This window comes from Atractosteus spatula, chromosome 10 (assembly GCF_055471065.1).
Source record: "Atractosteus spatula isolate fAtrSpa1 chromosome 10, fAtrSpa1.hap1, whole genome shotgun sequence".
In the NCBI taxonomy this organism is placed as follows: Eukaryota; Metazoa; Chordata; class Actinopteri; order Semionotiformes; family Lepisosteidae; genus Atractosteus; species Atractosteus spatula.
In genome coordinates this window covers 30209882-30225662 of record NC_142715.1, presented here as the reverse complement: position 1 = coordinate 30225662, position 15781 = coordinate 30209882, and positions in this window count along the sequence as shown.

Below are 15781 nucleotides of genomic sequence, written 5' to 3'. Positions count from 1 at the left end.
TTGAGTGAAGGGGAAAACGGTCATAGAGCTGATGTGCTGTCCCACATAACCAATCCGAACAAACACTGCTTTACAAAGGAGCACTGCCTGAGCTTATTGTTGGCAAACTGAAGACCAGATCCACCTCTTCAGTGACGAAAAGTAGAGGACAGAAGCCGCAGTGTTTAATATAAATAAAAGATTTCAGTTTTCTCTGGAGCAACTAGCATGAAACTCTGAATCTCAGGGTTGTGAATTCAAGCGCCAGACTGGCAAGAAATTCCATAGGTAATGATAAGATTTACTTGTATTCTAATAAAAAGAAATATTATGAAACTTTTCCCGATACCAGTTTCACAGTGACTTTGTTGGTGTTCTTTATGAAAATAAGATTTTGTATGTGATCAATAACCGCACCAGAAAAAATATTGGAAAGAAATGGCCTGTCACTAAGGAAATTCATTAAGTAAAGCAGAGACATAATCAGAAAATCGACATAATTGTAATGTTAATCACTTTGCATATTCTTTTGCGTTTTTTTATATAACGAAAGTAGTTCAAGATGTTCTAGTCTCTGTACTCCTCATAGATAATCTAAACGAAATCACAGTACAGTACAGGACACGCAGTGAGAAGCTCACGCAGTGAAAATACTCTTGAACACGACAAGAGTAAAGGTACACTGCACATCTGCGGACATCACGTCCAAATTTAGTGAGAACTATCTCAGAGATTGTAAGCTAGGTAGTTTCAGATAGTTTTTTTAATGAAAGGTTTAAGTAAACCTGAAAACCTTTTCAAGAGACATTTCAGAATCCCAGTCAATTCCAGTACGATTGCTGGATCCTTCGAATTCGGCTGAACTATAGCACAGATCTGCAGTCCACAGTTAGAATACTGTGGGTGCGTTATATAAGACATACTGCCCAAAACAGTTCTTAAACAGGAGACACATTCTGATTTCAGAATGTGATATACATAAAGTGAAATGGTCTGGGAAGAGTCTTTTGTTTGAACAGTTCAAAATAGATGTAAAGGCGTATTTACAGACTACTTTGAAATGTCTTTAATATGCCTTGTTCAATCTTTTTTTTAATAAGGTATAATTTATTATAGTATGTATCCCTGACAATGTTATTGATACTTTATATGTGTTCTTGTTTGTATTGTATCTAATTTTTGTTGTTCAAATAAAAAGTAAAAAATCAACCTTCCGGATGCGTCCTGCTGTAAAAATAAAATGACTTCAAGGGCGCTGTATGAAGAGATCTGAAGACTGCTCAACAGAGGAACTATATCCAGAGGTGCCAGAGAAGTTGAGAGGGGAGAGGGGAGAGGGAGAAGCATCTCAGAAAATGGAGGTGCAGTCGCTTCCAGGCGTCATAAAACCACTAGGATGGACAACAAGAGCTGAAGCCACCCAGCATTCTCCGAGCAAGTAATGTGAAGAACAGACACAGGGTATAGGGTAGTGTGACCGAGGGTCTAAGGCGCTGGATTAAGGCTCCAGTCTCTTCAGGGGTTGGAATCCCACAGCTGCCAGTTGTTTCAGGAACTGAACCACGATCACCTGCTTGGGAGGCAGCTATGCTTACCATTATTGTACCAACGCGCATGCAAGATATGTGCAAATTTTCACTCAAAAGTTATGTAGACAAAAGTGTTCAATAAAAGCGATTTTTGTTCACTCAAAGCCCCACTAATTACTTTGTTGTGATGATGTTTGAATTAATATTTGCCGTGATATGGTGTCATTTTGTCTCAAAGTTTAAGAGTCTGCTACCTTTTTTACTATTGGCTGGTATAGGAAAATCTTTGTTTTCACAGGTCCATTATAAATTATTTGTCGATGTTCTAACGCCTGAGTGCGTTTACAAGGCATGTCTCAAAAGGACATATTAAATAAGAACACAATCCTTCCTGTTACCATTCCTGTGGTTGGGGCTGTTGTTTCGCCCTTTACAATTCTCGTACAATATTCACAGGCAGGGCTTTATCACTAGAGTTCTACAGAACAAGTGCGCATCGGCCCATGAAAATCATCAGCAGTGATGGTTTTCTATGCGTGGTTTAAGCGAGAGCACTTAAAAGATGTAAAAAGCTTTCAAAGAAGACAGAATTGAACGACAGTCTAGTAAGAAGGTAGAGAAACAACACATCCCCATCGGCGAATCAACCCCTGTCTCCTGTGTGACTGGATATAGAAACAGCTGATTCATTAGTGCCAAGTGACTGGAAACTTTAATGTGCTATTTTTTCCTTCCATTTCTCTTCATTCCTATGAATTTACTCTGTAGTAAAGGAAACGCATAAGTGGCAGACTGCAGGCATTTTTCATTTATGTTGGATTGCTTGTGTGCAGGGAGCTTTAGCGTTTCCTAGGTAATCTCCACAGACACACTGCTGTGTACAAGTAATTTTCTTATTACTTTAGGTTTTTAAAAACCGCACACACCAGGAGCTACTGAAACTGGTAAGGCTCATATAATGTACAATGTTTACATTAGCAATAGCAACGTTTACACAAGCAATAGCAACGTTTAGGGGGTAGAAATATGCCTTGCTATGAATCCTAACACTTTACAGGAGGTATTTTAATCATTATCGGCTCAGATATAGCTGTCAATAAATACATCATGCATTTCAACTCCATCAATATCAGCAGTGCTAAATGTAGATCCTGGTAATACTTCATGAGTTCTTACATCCACATTACAGTATTAAACAAAATGTCGGAAGAATCAATTGCATGCTGCTGATAAAATCTCTCTTCGATGGAAGTTATAGCGTAGAGATGCAAGGAGTCACAGCAGAGTGAGTTGTCCTATAGTTTAGACTTGAAATAGTGTATTGCACATACAAGTATACAATGCAACTGTATTGTTTGTGCTCAGTTCAACTTTAAGCAAAATGATACTGCACGTGAATTCTCTAGGTTTCTGACACATACACGCTTTTATAACTTTCCCTATTAGGTTCTCCTGTAAAATAGTAAAGATTTCATCTAAATGTATTCTTATGTTGTGTTAGACCATTGCAAAAGTCTTATTTCATTGTTTTGGTTCGTCTTTGTCTAGGCTTCTCCTAGTTTGATTAAGGGTTTAAGTTGCTGCAATTTTAACTCTGGGAGCTTCACTTTCATGTTGCTCTTTATAAACTCACCTGTCTCTTCACTTTACAATATAAAGTTGTTGTCTAATTTTCAGTTGTTGTATAATTTCTATTCCAAATGTCAGAAAAGTTTTATTTTTTCACTATCCCATGCATTGTTTGCATATTATTGTGTTTTTGCAGTTTTTTCACATAATAAGTAGTTTTTAACTTTACATAATCACGTACTCAGAAACATTAAATATATAGTATTCTAATAGTTCATCAACTAATGATTTTCTCGTTTTTTTCCTTTTGATGATACATTTCCTTTTCCTTAATTTTATATTCTAGATATATGTAATATACATTCCCCCAACTACCAATATAGTAGTATTTTCTTAGGGTTATCATAAAGCTGCTCTTATTATCACTTGTAATGATATATTTACACTGATTCCTTCCTCTCAGCGAGAATATGATGATAAAAGTGGTTGGCTTTTATAATTTTTATATATACAGATACAGCCATTGAAATTGCACAGTACAATCCCGTACTGTGGAAATTTTCTACAGTTCACCGAGTTGTACCGCAGTGATTGGCTGGCCAAAATGACTGACAGGCAGCACTCATGATGAATTGGTTGTTAGTGAAACGGTTGCTTCATTTAATCTCTTTACTGTGCATGTTTAAATCCGCTTAATATTGAATATTAATATGGACATTTTACAACTAAAGGGAAATTTTAGTAGCTGAGCATAAAAAGAAGAGGAGTATAACGCGTCTGAAGGTAATAAATTATATTAATTTAGGAACATAAACATATTATGTAAAATGTATATGTCTGGTTTTGGTAATTTAAATAAAAAATACACACCAGTATTCCACTTTCTTCATAAACATTTTAAGCATCAGTCTTTCATTTGGTTACATACTGTGGTTATTTTGGAAAAAGTTTTACATACTTCTGACTGTATTAAGTTTATATACAGAACTTCATAAAAAGTATATAAAAGTATATACTAAGTAAAAGTATAAGTATTAACTTCATTAATATTTATTCATATTTAATTGGGCTCGATATCACGGTAAAAAAACGCATACTTTTTATAATTTGATTAATAGGGAATATAATATGGAACCGTGTATCTAAATAAATTAATAACAATATTATTATATTCATATAGCTCAAAATATTACAGTAGTAGGCTTTCTTCTACATCTGCATCAATTTGACTCATTCACCCGCGATTACTTGGAAACTTTCGGCCTGCCCTGTTCAGTTATAACTTGAACTGTCAAGCAGTGTGTCGGTATAATGGCTTAGGCATCTGACTTGTATGCTGTAAGTTGGGGGATTGAACCCAGCTCTTGCCATGAGTTTTCTTTTAACAGATAAACATTTCTTTGAAAAACTAAAATAGTAAATATTATTGACAATATATTGAATTTGATGGTATTTCTAAATATCACAACACATTCAAAGTTAACTGAGTTAAGTGATTAACCTTTTCTATGAATACTTGTGCTCGTTATCGCAGTAAAAAACCTGATATTAATTTACTGTAATCCACATTCTTTGTAAACATGGTTTATTTTTAATTTGACTCAATCGCGCATGATTACTTTCAAAACACTTTAAACTGTTCGTCTCAGCTGTGTTTTCGAGCAGCCCTTGACAATCCAAGTTCAATACCTGCTTACGGCACAAGTTTTTCTTCTAACAAATACTTTAAAAAAATAAAATAGTAAGTATAATGTACACTATATTAACATGTTTTTATATATATATTTATCATAACATATTCAATGTTAATTTATATTAATAATGAAATAAAAACGTGAATTATCAAACGGGGATACTGTCAACTGTTCAACCGATTTGATTCAAAACACTTTATTCAGTTGGGCAGTTTAACAGACGCCTCAAGCCTTAAAACGAAGTTGTATGTATTGTAATTAGAATCGAGAATAACAAATTAAAAATACCACTGAAACTATAATAATGTGTCTGGTCATTATTTTCTCAATTCAGGTGTAAACCTGAAAAAAAAACATCATGTTCACAATAAGCTATAGTGGACTATAGTAGTAGTAGTAAACTATAATAATAAAGGACTATCTTTATGCATTTGGCTCTTATCCCGCCTAGGTGCGCCTAGGTACATTACTGTCATGATCGCAAACCCCTCCTCTTAAGGGCGCTCCAGCCCTTATTCCCCACACCTGTCCCTTGTTCCAGCCCCTTTTCAGTTCCCCCTTATAAGCCAGACGCAGACGCCAATCTGGGCTCTGCATTGGTTCCTGTATCATGCGAGCCCGGGTCCTGGATGTGTCTGGCTCTGTCATGGTTTTAAGTTTCTGTTCCTGTTCCCCTTGCCAGTCCCAACCCGGTTCTGGTTTTTAATCTCCTGTCTTGGATGGATCTCCTGGCCATGGACTTTTCCCTTGTTTTTGGACTTCTCTTTGGATTCGTCCCCGGATTGTTTGCCTCGCTACACCTTCCCCGACCACCAGCACTCCATGGACACGCCCCCCTGTTTTTATTCCCGTATCCTGCATGACTTTTTCCCTGTGTTTCCTCACTCAACCCCGGATTGTATCGTCCGCATAGGGTCCGGAAAGAATGCTTTCGTGACAATTACAGTGCTCATTACCACTACAGCGACAATAGAAGTTTTTTTTTAAAAGAAACGAATGTCAAAATGTTTCCAAAATGTCCACTTGTGATACTTTAGCTGCTTAGTTACACGATCCCATATTAATATAACTATCAAGTGATGTTAAATCACTACAACATGTATTTTTTTACAATAACAGCAAGTGGTGTTTTTACTACGTATTCTTAGAAAAGGATAAAACGTTATAACTTTTTATGAATTGCAGAATATAAGCTTAATAATGTTAGAACAAGCATGTTAAAACCAGAACCCATGCTAGTTACCGAGTTAAAGACTTTGATGCATAAAATATTTATGCATAATTAAAATATTTATGATGAAGGTGGAAGGTTGTGTACTTTTGTCCACAAGAGCAATCTTTCTTTTATAAAATATACCTACTTTTTAATGTTTAATGATTGACATTCTGTAATACACAGTTTCAAATGATTAAAAATCTAAAGAGTATGCAATTAAAATTCTTAATTGTAAAAAGACTGTCCCTCAGCAGTGACTGGGATTCGAAACCAGGCGTTTTCTGGTGACAGCTCAAATGCTGTATATGAGATGTTAAGCTTTATTAGCTCCACCTGGTGATTTTACAAGGTGCTTCCAGATACTATTATCATATTTCAATTCAAATGTGGTATGATTCGCTATGCCCACCGCGTTTTACCACCACGTACTCCACACATTTTGAATGGCTGGATCTGTAGGTGCCATTGCTCCAGGTGAGGCGTGAACACACAACATCGCCATGACTCTGCTGTGCACGCTGACTGATTGTGCCACTGGGGCTTCGCAAGTTGCAAGTCAGTCCAAAGACTTTGAACAAACAAATGGTGAAACAGGGTTTCATCTGTGGATCCATCTCCTCATGGGGGAAGGGGACAGTGAAACAGTAAGGAAAATACAAGAGAAGAAATTGAAAGAATTATAATCACTGCAAAATAGGAAGAGGTGGTTGGACATGTTAAACAGTTTGGCGGCTAATTTGTGACATTTTTGGTGACAATCAGCACACGGATTTCTCTTCATTTTCCTTAAGATGTGCAGTATATATTTTCATTGTAGATTGGTTACTTCAAAAGTCCAGTAAAGTGACAGTGGAGAGCTATCCGATACACATCTTAAAGAAGACTCCCTGTAAGTCGATTAAACATTTCATTTTCAAGTCAAATCCTTTACATGAAATAGACACCAACAATAGAATGGGATGAGAAATGTCTTTTATCAAAATAAACCTGCTATTCACAGACCTCGGCCACAACATCTCCCAGGTACTTCTGCAGGATAAGGTCAAGCTCAGCTGCAACCTGGCGGAAGCACTTGTCCACCTCAGATAAGTCACACCTGACCATTGTATTTTCGAAGTAGGATTTCAGCGCCTCTTTCATCTCCTCATAGTTGTCCTGCTTCATGATTACTGTGCCCTGGGAGAACAAGAAAGGTGAATATTCATCATCATCCCTCAACAATTCTCCAAATTGCCTGACTGCAGACACCACCATGAGGAGGAGCTGGAGTGACATAACATCATCAGTAGGCAGTGAGTCAAGAGAGGGGGAGTCATCCCACTGTTATCCTTATCCATGATCAAGAGTCTCGCCCCCTGCTTTACGCTGTCCCTAGTGGTGATCTGTAGACAGTGTGTCTTCCACCTCACCCACCTCCTGAGGCAATAATCTTGAATAAACAGAGGGCTGGAGGCCCAGCCCGGCTCCTGTCTCTCTCCCCTTGGGGACGGGAGATTTTCTCAGAACCATGTTGAGGTGAAATGGGAGTGGGATGACGCAGGTGTCTTGGAGAGGTGAGTCGCCCCAGCCCCTGTGTACCTCAGTGTGATTCAAGCAAGGGGGAGGGGTTTAAGGGACTTACCAATCCCGCGTATGCACCCTCTGATTCAAAGTCAGGCAGGACTTCATTGTACAGTGCCAGGCAGTCCAGCTGGATAGATGATATCATGTTCTGAGCCCAGGTCCGCACCCGTATCTCCTCCTCCTAGAGCAGCCCCTCCAGCTTGACCTGCAGGCCCTCCCTGAGCCGCCACAGGGCCGCTGGGGTCAGGCCCGGGTGAGCGGGTGTACCAGGGGGTGGGTGAGGGGGTGTGTGAGGGGGCGAGCAATGGGGTATGTGGGCTGCCAAGGAGGAGGTCCATGCCCTGTCCTTCTGCAGATTCCTCTCCGGGCCCTTAGGGTAGTTCCACAGCTGGGTCTCGGTCTCCTGCCTGGTGGTTGGCTGGCTGGCCTGAGGGGACAGGGGCACAGAGAGGGCATGAGGAGGACAGAGAGAAACCTGAGAGGGTCTTCTCCAGGAGGACCAAGCCCTGCCTCTGGTCTCCCAGCAATCACAGTCACCATCATTGCAGCTGAAACCAAACTTTCGACAGACGTCACAAACATATCAGGCTCACAGACTTGCAGCTCTCGGCTGCCCGGGGTGAGACGCAGGGGGAGTCTGCTCCCTCTTCCTCTGACAGTCCTATCAGATGACAGCGGCAGACCAACCCCACCTTCCCTTTCACACACAGCCACACACAGGCATGACTGTGTCACCATCATCAACACCTCCACCATTATAATCTCCACTATCTTCATCACCATCATCTTCATCACATTTCTAATAAATGATCTCCACCATCTTCATCACCATATCCTTCTTCATCATGACAATCATCATGTCCACCATCATCATCATCAACACCTTTCCATCAACATCATCATCATAACCACCTTCATTATCTACACTACCATCTGCATCACCATCATCATCCTGAGCAGAACACATTGGTTGTCTTACACTGGACGAATCTTTGCTCAGAGCCTCAGTATCGGTTGCCCTTCTCCGGCCTTTTAGGGTCACGTCCACCTCTGTCAAGACCTGTCAGCAAGTTGACTGCTTTTGTCTCACCAGCAGAAGCCAACCAAGTTGTGTCTCAGTACAGGTTTATTCTTAGTCTAACAGTATTAATACAGTATTCTTTACATAGAGGAGGGTGGGGGTGTGGAACAAGCTGTCTAGCCATGTTGTTGAAGCCGATATCCTGGCTTATCTTAAGAGAGAGCTGGATGAGACCCTACAGTCAGGACAGGAGGCACTACTGTACGTACAGGGTGGTGGGTGTGTGGAACAAGCTATCCAACCATGTTGTTGAAGCCAATACTCACGTTCCTGTGAGATCTGCCCCAGGTCTCGGTGTGACACCCTTCTCTCTGCTCGGCCATTCCTCTCTCAACTTGAGCGAGTTTCTCCCGGCGGTGCTGGGGGGGAGAAAACAGAGTTACCAGCCAGTCACACAAACACACATCATCATCATCATGGGCCAAGATGACCCTACATGACAATGGCCTGTCGTCCTCGATCCAGAAGCAGTGTCCAGCCCTCAGCTATCCAGCTTCATGATCCCCAACATCCCTGTCGAGACCTGTTGAGGGGCCAGTTTTGCTAGACCAGGGGTCTCAAGCCCAATCACAATCCCTGGAGAGCCAGGTGCATCTCCAGGTTTTCTTTCCAAACGGGGCTAGCCAAATTAAACAATTAATCTAATTATTTTCATAAGAAGATGTGGAAATAATGTGTTTAATAATATATTTTGATGTCTCTCACTGTTGAAGACTCAAAATATTCAAGGCACAGTTGGATATTTAAAGTCTGGATAAAGGTACAGTATTAGAATATTTTTTGTTTAATTAAAAAAATAGATCAACTTTGTAACCAAGACCTCTGGGCAGGAAACCAGATGATGCACCAGACCCTCTAGGAATGGAGTTTGAGACATGCTCACCCTCTCTCACACACAACCTCACACACACTCACCCTCTCACTACTACTACTACTACTACTAATAATAATAATAATAATGCAGACTCGCTGTTCTCGGGGTCTTGGGTCTGCTCCACAACCTGTGTTGGCTGAGTCTCCTGTTACCTCCTTCCTGATCTGGGGATGTCAGACACAGTTCTGTTACAGACACGGGCTGGACTAGACTCACAAGCACACACACCCACAGACACACACTCCCACACACTAACACACACGCAGATGCACACACTGACAGGTAGAGTCTTTCTCTTCCTCAAGAGAAGACAACAGAGCCCTGCTACTGCGATGAGCTTTCATTTCTGGAGGAGGAAGACGAGGAAGAATCACAATATGAAGAAGACCAGCAGTGGACTCACAGCTCTCTGGGTCTGGGGCCTGACTCTCAAACTTGTCTCCAGTCTCTGGTGGGTTTGGACATCTTCTCTGTTCACCTCTGTTGACATCTGTGGACAGGGCAGTTCAGTTAGACAAACAAGTTCGACCAGACTTCACTCTCATAGTCAATCAATCAATCAATCAATCAATTTTTTTCTTATATTTTGCCTTTTAATCCAGAACATCAAAGCACTTTACAAAACATACCTGGAAAATAGAGTATAAATGTGTAATACTGTAGTTCCTGGAGTAAGTGCTTGGATAATCCAACTACCACTGTTGTTACTTGTGCTGCTACTACTATGACCATGACTACAAATTCTAATACTAATTCTGATATTGCTAGTACTACTGCTGTCATTACTAGTAATAGTGATAAAAACAGAGCACTCACAGCTCTCTGGACGTGGGTCTGGAATCTAGAAAGTGGTTCCATTCTCAGGCGACTCTGGACCTCAACACCTGTTGATGGGTCACTTCTGTCAGACACACGAGTGGAGCCCAAGCCCACCTAAACACACACTCACACACACTGACAGATATACACCCACACAATCACACACATTATCACACACTGACAGACACCCACCCACACATATTCACACACAGACACTCAGACACACTCACAGACACACATTCTTACACTGACAGACACACACACATACACTACACACACTCACAGACACACATTCACAGACACACACATAGACTACAAATACTTATAGACACACACCAACACACACACACAGACAAAAACACACACACTCATAACTACAAATACAGTATAACTAACACTAACACAAATGCCACTAACAGTAACACAGTAACACTATCTCTAAGAATTACACTATCATTATCACTGACACAAACTACTACTACACTACTAATGCTAATAATAACAGTAAGGCTATCACTAAAACTAACATGACTACTAGTGTAAATACTCTAACAGTAACTCTATAATTATAACTAATATTAACATGAATACTGGCATCAAAACTATCAGAAGCACAATCACCATTAATACTGACATGAACACTAGCATTAATATTAAAGCTACCGATTGTACTCTCACTGATATTAAATATGAATACACTCGCATTAGTATTAGTCCGTGACGTCAAACCACTCTTTGTGACGAAGGCGAGACACCTAGCTGGGCACAGTGACGTGGCACGTGTCGCCGTGGTTACCGTACTTATAATTTGTAAACAGTGGAAAAATGCATTTAAACTGTTACCTACACAAATTTATCAACTTGGAATATAATTTTCAAGCTGTAGAATACAATTTCTAAACAATCATTTGAATAATCATTCTTTAATTTGGGATTGAACATTATGAACACTAAACGCACAATGGTATTTGATCGATACAGGCTGTATTGACTGTTTTCTAGATATTTAAAGAATTTAAAGAAAGAAAAGAATCAGTACTCACCAATCGGTGAAGTGAATCGATGATTCTAAGGTTTTTTAGTTGAATTAATTGGTTGTCGATAGATAAGTGATCAATATCTCTCCTCCGAGCGCTCAGCGCGCCTCCCGCGGTCTCGCTCTCTGATCCCGGCGCTCTGGCTGGTGTCTGTGACGTCACAGCGCTCTTTCTGACAGAGCAGAGCGCGTCTCCGCTGGAGGAGACTCCTGTCCGGAGCCCGGGGGGCTTTTCTTACAGATATACTGTAACATCTCCAAAAGAAAAACACCAGGCTGTGAAGAGAAGTGATTTACTGTATAACAGTTGGAGAAGGAGAGCGACAAACCGAGGAATTAAATTCATTTAACAGAAAAAATATATAGTTTACTTTACAGACTAATACGTTGTATAGCGTACTCCCGTAGAGCAGACGAGAAATAGCACAAGTACCTGTAATCAGCGCTTTTAAGCGTTTTACACGAATCTCCACAGAATATAATCCTAGAAGATCAGATCCTGGAAGTTCAAGTGCATCTCCTGGTTTTATTTCCATTCGAGCTCTCAGCTCCTCAGGCGATTTGATGATTGAATTAACTATATAACTGTTATCAGACTCTGTTTAACTGTGTATTTATAAGACTCTCTGTGAGAGACGTGTGGGAGACACTGAATTCCAGGGCTGGTGTGGAATCACACACAGACAGGTCTTCTGTGTGATCTGAGTCCCACTGCTCAGAGCTACAGACTGGTCAACTGGTCACTATTGTAGACTCGACCATCAGTCTGCTGCTGCTGAGAATCATAATACACTTATAACAGTGGCAATACTGCTGTTCATTAAATCAGTAAAAATAATAATAAAAGATAATCACATATTGCTCAATTGTCAGTCAAACACTTCTGACAGAGGATTGGAGGCTGACTTACAGTAAAGACAGTGAATCAGGACAGTAATACTGGAGGTCCTGGAAAGGGTTAATAGAAGCTTCTTGCTTCTGACCTGGAACAGAGCCCACAGCTTCCAGATCAGTGACCCCTGAGCCCAGTTCACAGAGAGGAGAACCAGGGGCTCTTCTCTATCTCTAAGAGGGCTGGGAGGAAGGAGAAAAGGGGGAGATGTGACCTGAGTCCAGGCTGTTCTGTCTGATATTGTTCATGTAGCAGCACTGATTGTCTGAATGCCCTCTGGTTCTGGATTGTCAGGACAGAAAAGTATGAAGATGAGCTTCTGTCTGTTCAGGAGGTAGGAGTTTGGGTAAAGTACTGAGGGACCCAGAGCTCTGTGTGTGAGTCTGAGCTGTGAATCTGACTGTGAAGAGTTTTTTTTTTATTCTGCTTCTGAGAATTTTTTTTCTTTTGCCAAGTGATGTTACATCCCCTTCAGATACTCTGCACAGATTGTCACAGAAAGAGAGATGACAGATAAGAGCACACACTGCGAGAGAGACAGGAAGGTGGAGAGAGGGAGAAGGAGCAGAAAGACAGTGCAGGTGTTCAACCACACTGTGACCACAGGAGACAGGAGGCTTTTCTCAGCTGCTGAGGAGCTCAGGGCTCATGGCCACTCAGGCTCAGAGGCTCTGGCAGCAGTCAGGTCTGAGAGCTTCTCCTCATATTGACACTGGAGCTCTGAGAGTCAGCCTCCATTCTGATAAGAACAGCCCGTCCTGTTCAGCCCTGAGAGACACTGAGACAGCTGTGTAGGGAGAAGACCTGTCACCCTGTAGTGCTCTGAACACTGGGATCCCCTGTGTGCCTCACTGTACAGTAATAGAGCTCTGACTGGAGTCCCTGTGTGTGTCTCTGTACAGCACTAGAGCTCTGAACACTGGACTCTCCTGTGTGTCTTCCTGTACAGTTCAGCTCTCAGCTGCCTCATCACACTGCACTGCACATCACAGCACAAACCACAGACTCTCTGCAGAGTCTGACCTGCAGTTCCAGTAAAGCTTTGACGAAACAGGCCCATTTCCTAAAGACAGGGAAGTGAAGAGAAGTGCAGTTTTACTGAAGATAATATGTCCCTTTCTAAAAATATGTTGTCATGTCATTGTAGGAATTGTTTTAATTGGTGCCTTAAATCACAGCTCCTACTATCGCTGCTACTGATACAACTGCAACTAGTAATATTTTACTGCTACTACTAATGCTACTAAAGCTACTAGTACTACTGTTACTACTGCTGCAGGTACTACTGTTACTGTTACTACTGCTGCCACTGCTACTTCTACTACTATTAATAAGGAGGAGGTGGGCTGTGTTCTCGCTGGGTGTTGTAACAAGGACTGATTTTTCATTTAGCTGTTTTTCCAACTTTGAAACTGTCTCCTACTCTTCTGCTGAAGCTGCAACACAGACGCTATATTGTTGAACTAAAGAGTTAAAATATAGCATAACTACCAATACTACTACTGTTACTACTGCTAATGCTTCTACTACTGTTACTACAGCTACTACTAGTGCTGCCACTGATACTGCTGCTATCCACTATTACTATTAATACCTACTATTAATATTTTACTGCTCCTCCTACTGCTACTGCTTCTACTACCTATAAGAATAAGGAGGAGGAAGTGACCTGAGTCCTCACTCTGTTCAGCCTGGGGGTGTATCAGTATCAGTTCAGCTCCACTGTGCTGTTAGAGAGTCTCAGTCTCACAGTCAGCTCCACACAGAGAAACACTGGGGCCACAGCTGGAGTGGCTGGAACATCTGTGTGGACTGGAGATGCACAAGGACAGACTCAGGGTCTGAGGGACTCAACTGGAAGAGCTGCTATCCACCAGGCTCAGTACAGAGGGGACAATCACTGCTGGGCTTTTTTTTTCATTTAAATTATTGATCACAGTCACAGGACAGCCAGTTCTTAGTCAGTCCACCTTGTCTCGGTATTCCTGTGCTGACCTGAATGACCTCACTGCCACCTTGATCACAGGCTCTCCTCACACTGCCCTTGACCATGACCAGAAGACATTACTGTCTGGAGACACAATAACTCTGTGACTCACTGCAGGACACTAGTCACTGGACACTGCCTAACACAGACAGCATGGCACTGTAGCGGCAATGCTTATTAATAAGAAAGAATTAAGTGTTTCTGAGCTTTCCCAAATGAGGCCCCATCTCTCTCTTCATCTCTGTGGTGCAGCCACAGAGAAGCTATTCATGCAGGCTGATTTAAAGATGTTTTCTTTTGATAAGGGACAGCTCCCAAAGGGGGATGCACTTAGCTAAGCCTGGCTATCATGATCAATGGTCATCCATTGGCGCCTATCTGTCTAGGGAGTGCCAGATGGACATCTGGACTGCATTCCTAAGTGTCAGGAGTAAGTGACTCATATCTCACCTTGATCAACCAATCAGGGACTGGTAGGGCCGAGTAACCCACGTGGGACTCTGATGCCCATGGAACTTTCAGCCAATTGACGAGCTGAAGTTCCTCCAGGTAAAAACAGGCAACAAAGAGAGCCTGAGAGATTCTGAGAGATTCAGAAGGGGAGATTCAACAAGATTCAGTGAAATTCAGAAGGGACTCAGGAGAATTCTGTGAACTTTTTCGAAGGGAATTCTAAAGGAGAATTCCAGGGCAGGACAGCCCAGGAGCAGAAGGCTCCCAAGGGCAGGACATTCTCGCAGCGCGCCTCCTGACCATCCTGAGACTCAGCCCGGACAACCACGGAACGGCCAGTGTGTCCGAGTGCCAGAACTTTCCTTTGTTCTAAGAGTCTAGAGCGGAGGTTGCCAGAGAATAACCAGAGGATCCACCCGAGGTTAGCACCAGCAGCAGGCCTCGTGAACAGGTCGGAACTGTGGAAAGCTGAATCACTATTCAGAACTAGCTCTTCATCAGGAACGAACCGGTCCTCTTCCTGACTTGCTGGGACCCACAGTCATCTTTTCTCCTGTGCACAAACTTTGCTAGTTAAAGCCAACAGTGAGCATCAACAGCGCACCGTCGCAAGCCGCACAGCACAGCCTGGCACGGAGCCAGAGAGCGCGGATTGGACAGCAACAGCCTGCAACTGTTTCTTTGTGCCCGCAGGAGATCTGAATCCCCAGAAATTGGATGAGTATTCAACTTCAATGCATTACAGCTCGAGAATTCAATTGTTATCCAAACCAGTTGATATCAATTTAATTCCTAAGAGTTATGTACTTGTTTTGAGTATCTAATGTAGAAGTTGTAACCAAGTTCACTTTACGAAACGGTCTTAATGAATGATATACTGAACGTATGTCCTCTTGATATGTGTAACACTTTGTAACTGATTGAATATATACCTTTTGTATTCTGATAACCCTCTCGAAAAGATCTGTTAGGTTAATATGCATATTCTATGTATTAATAAATGTATCCTCGTGTATTAGTACCTGTGTGTGTGCGTTGTTTGAGTAATGTCGCATGGTTGGATTCTAAAGCCATCAAAAGAATCAACTT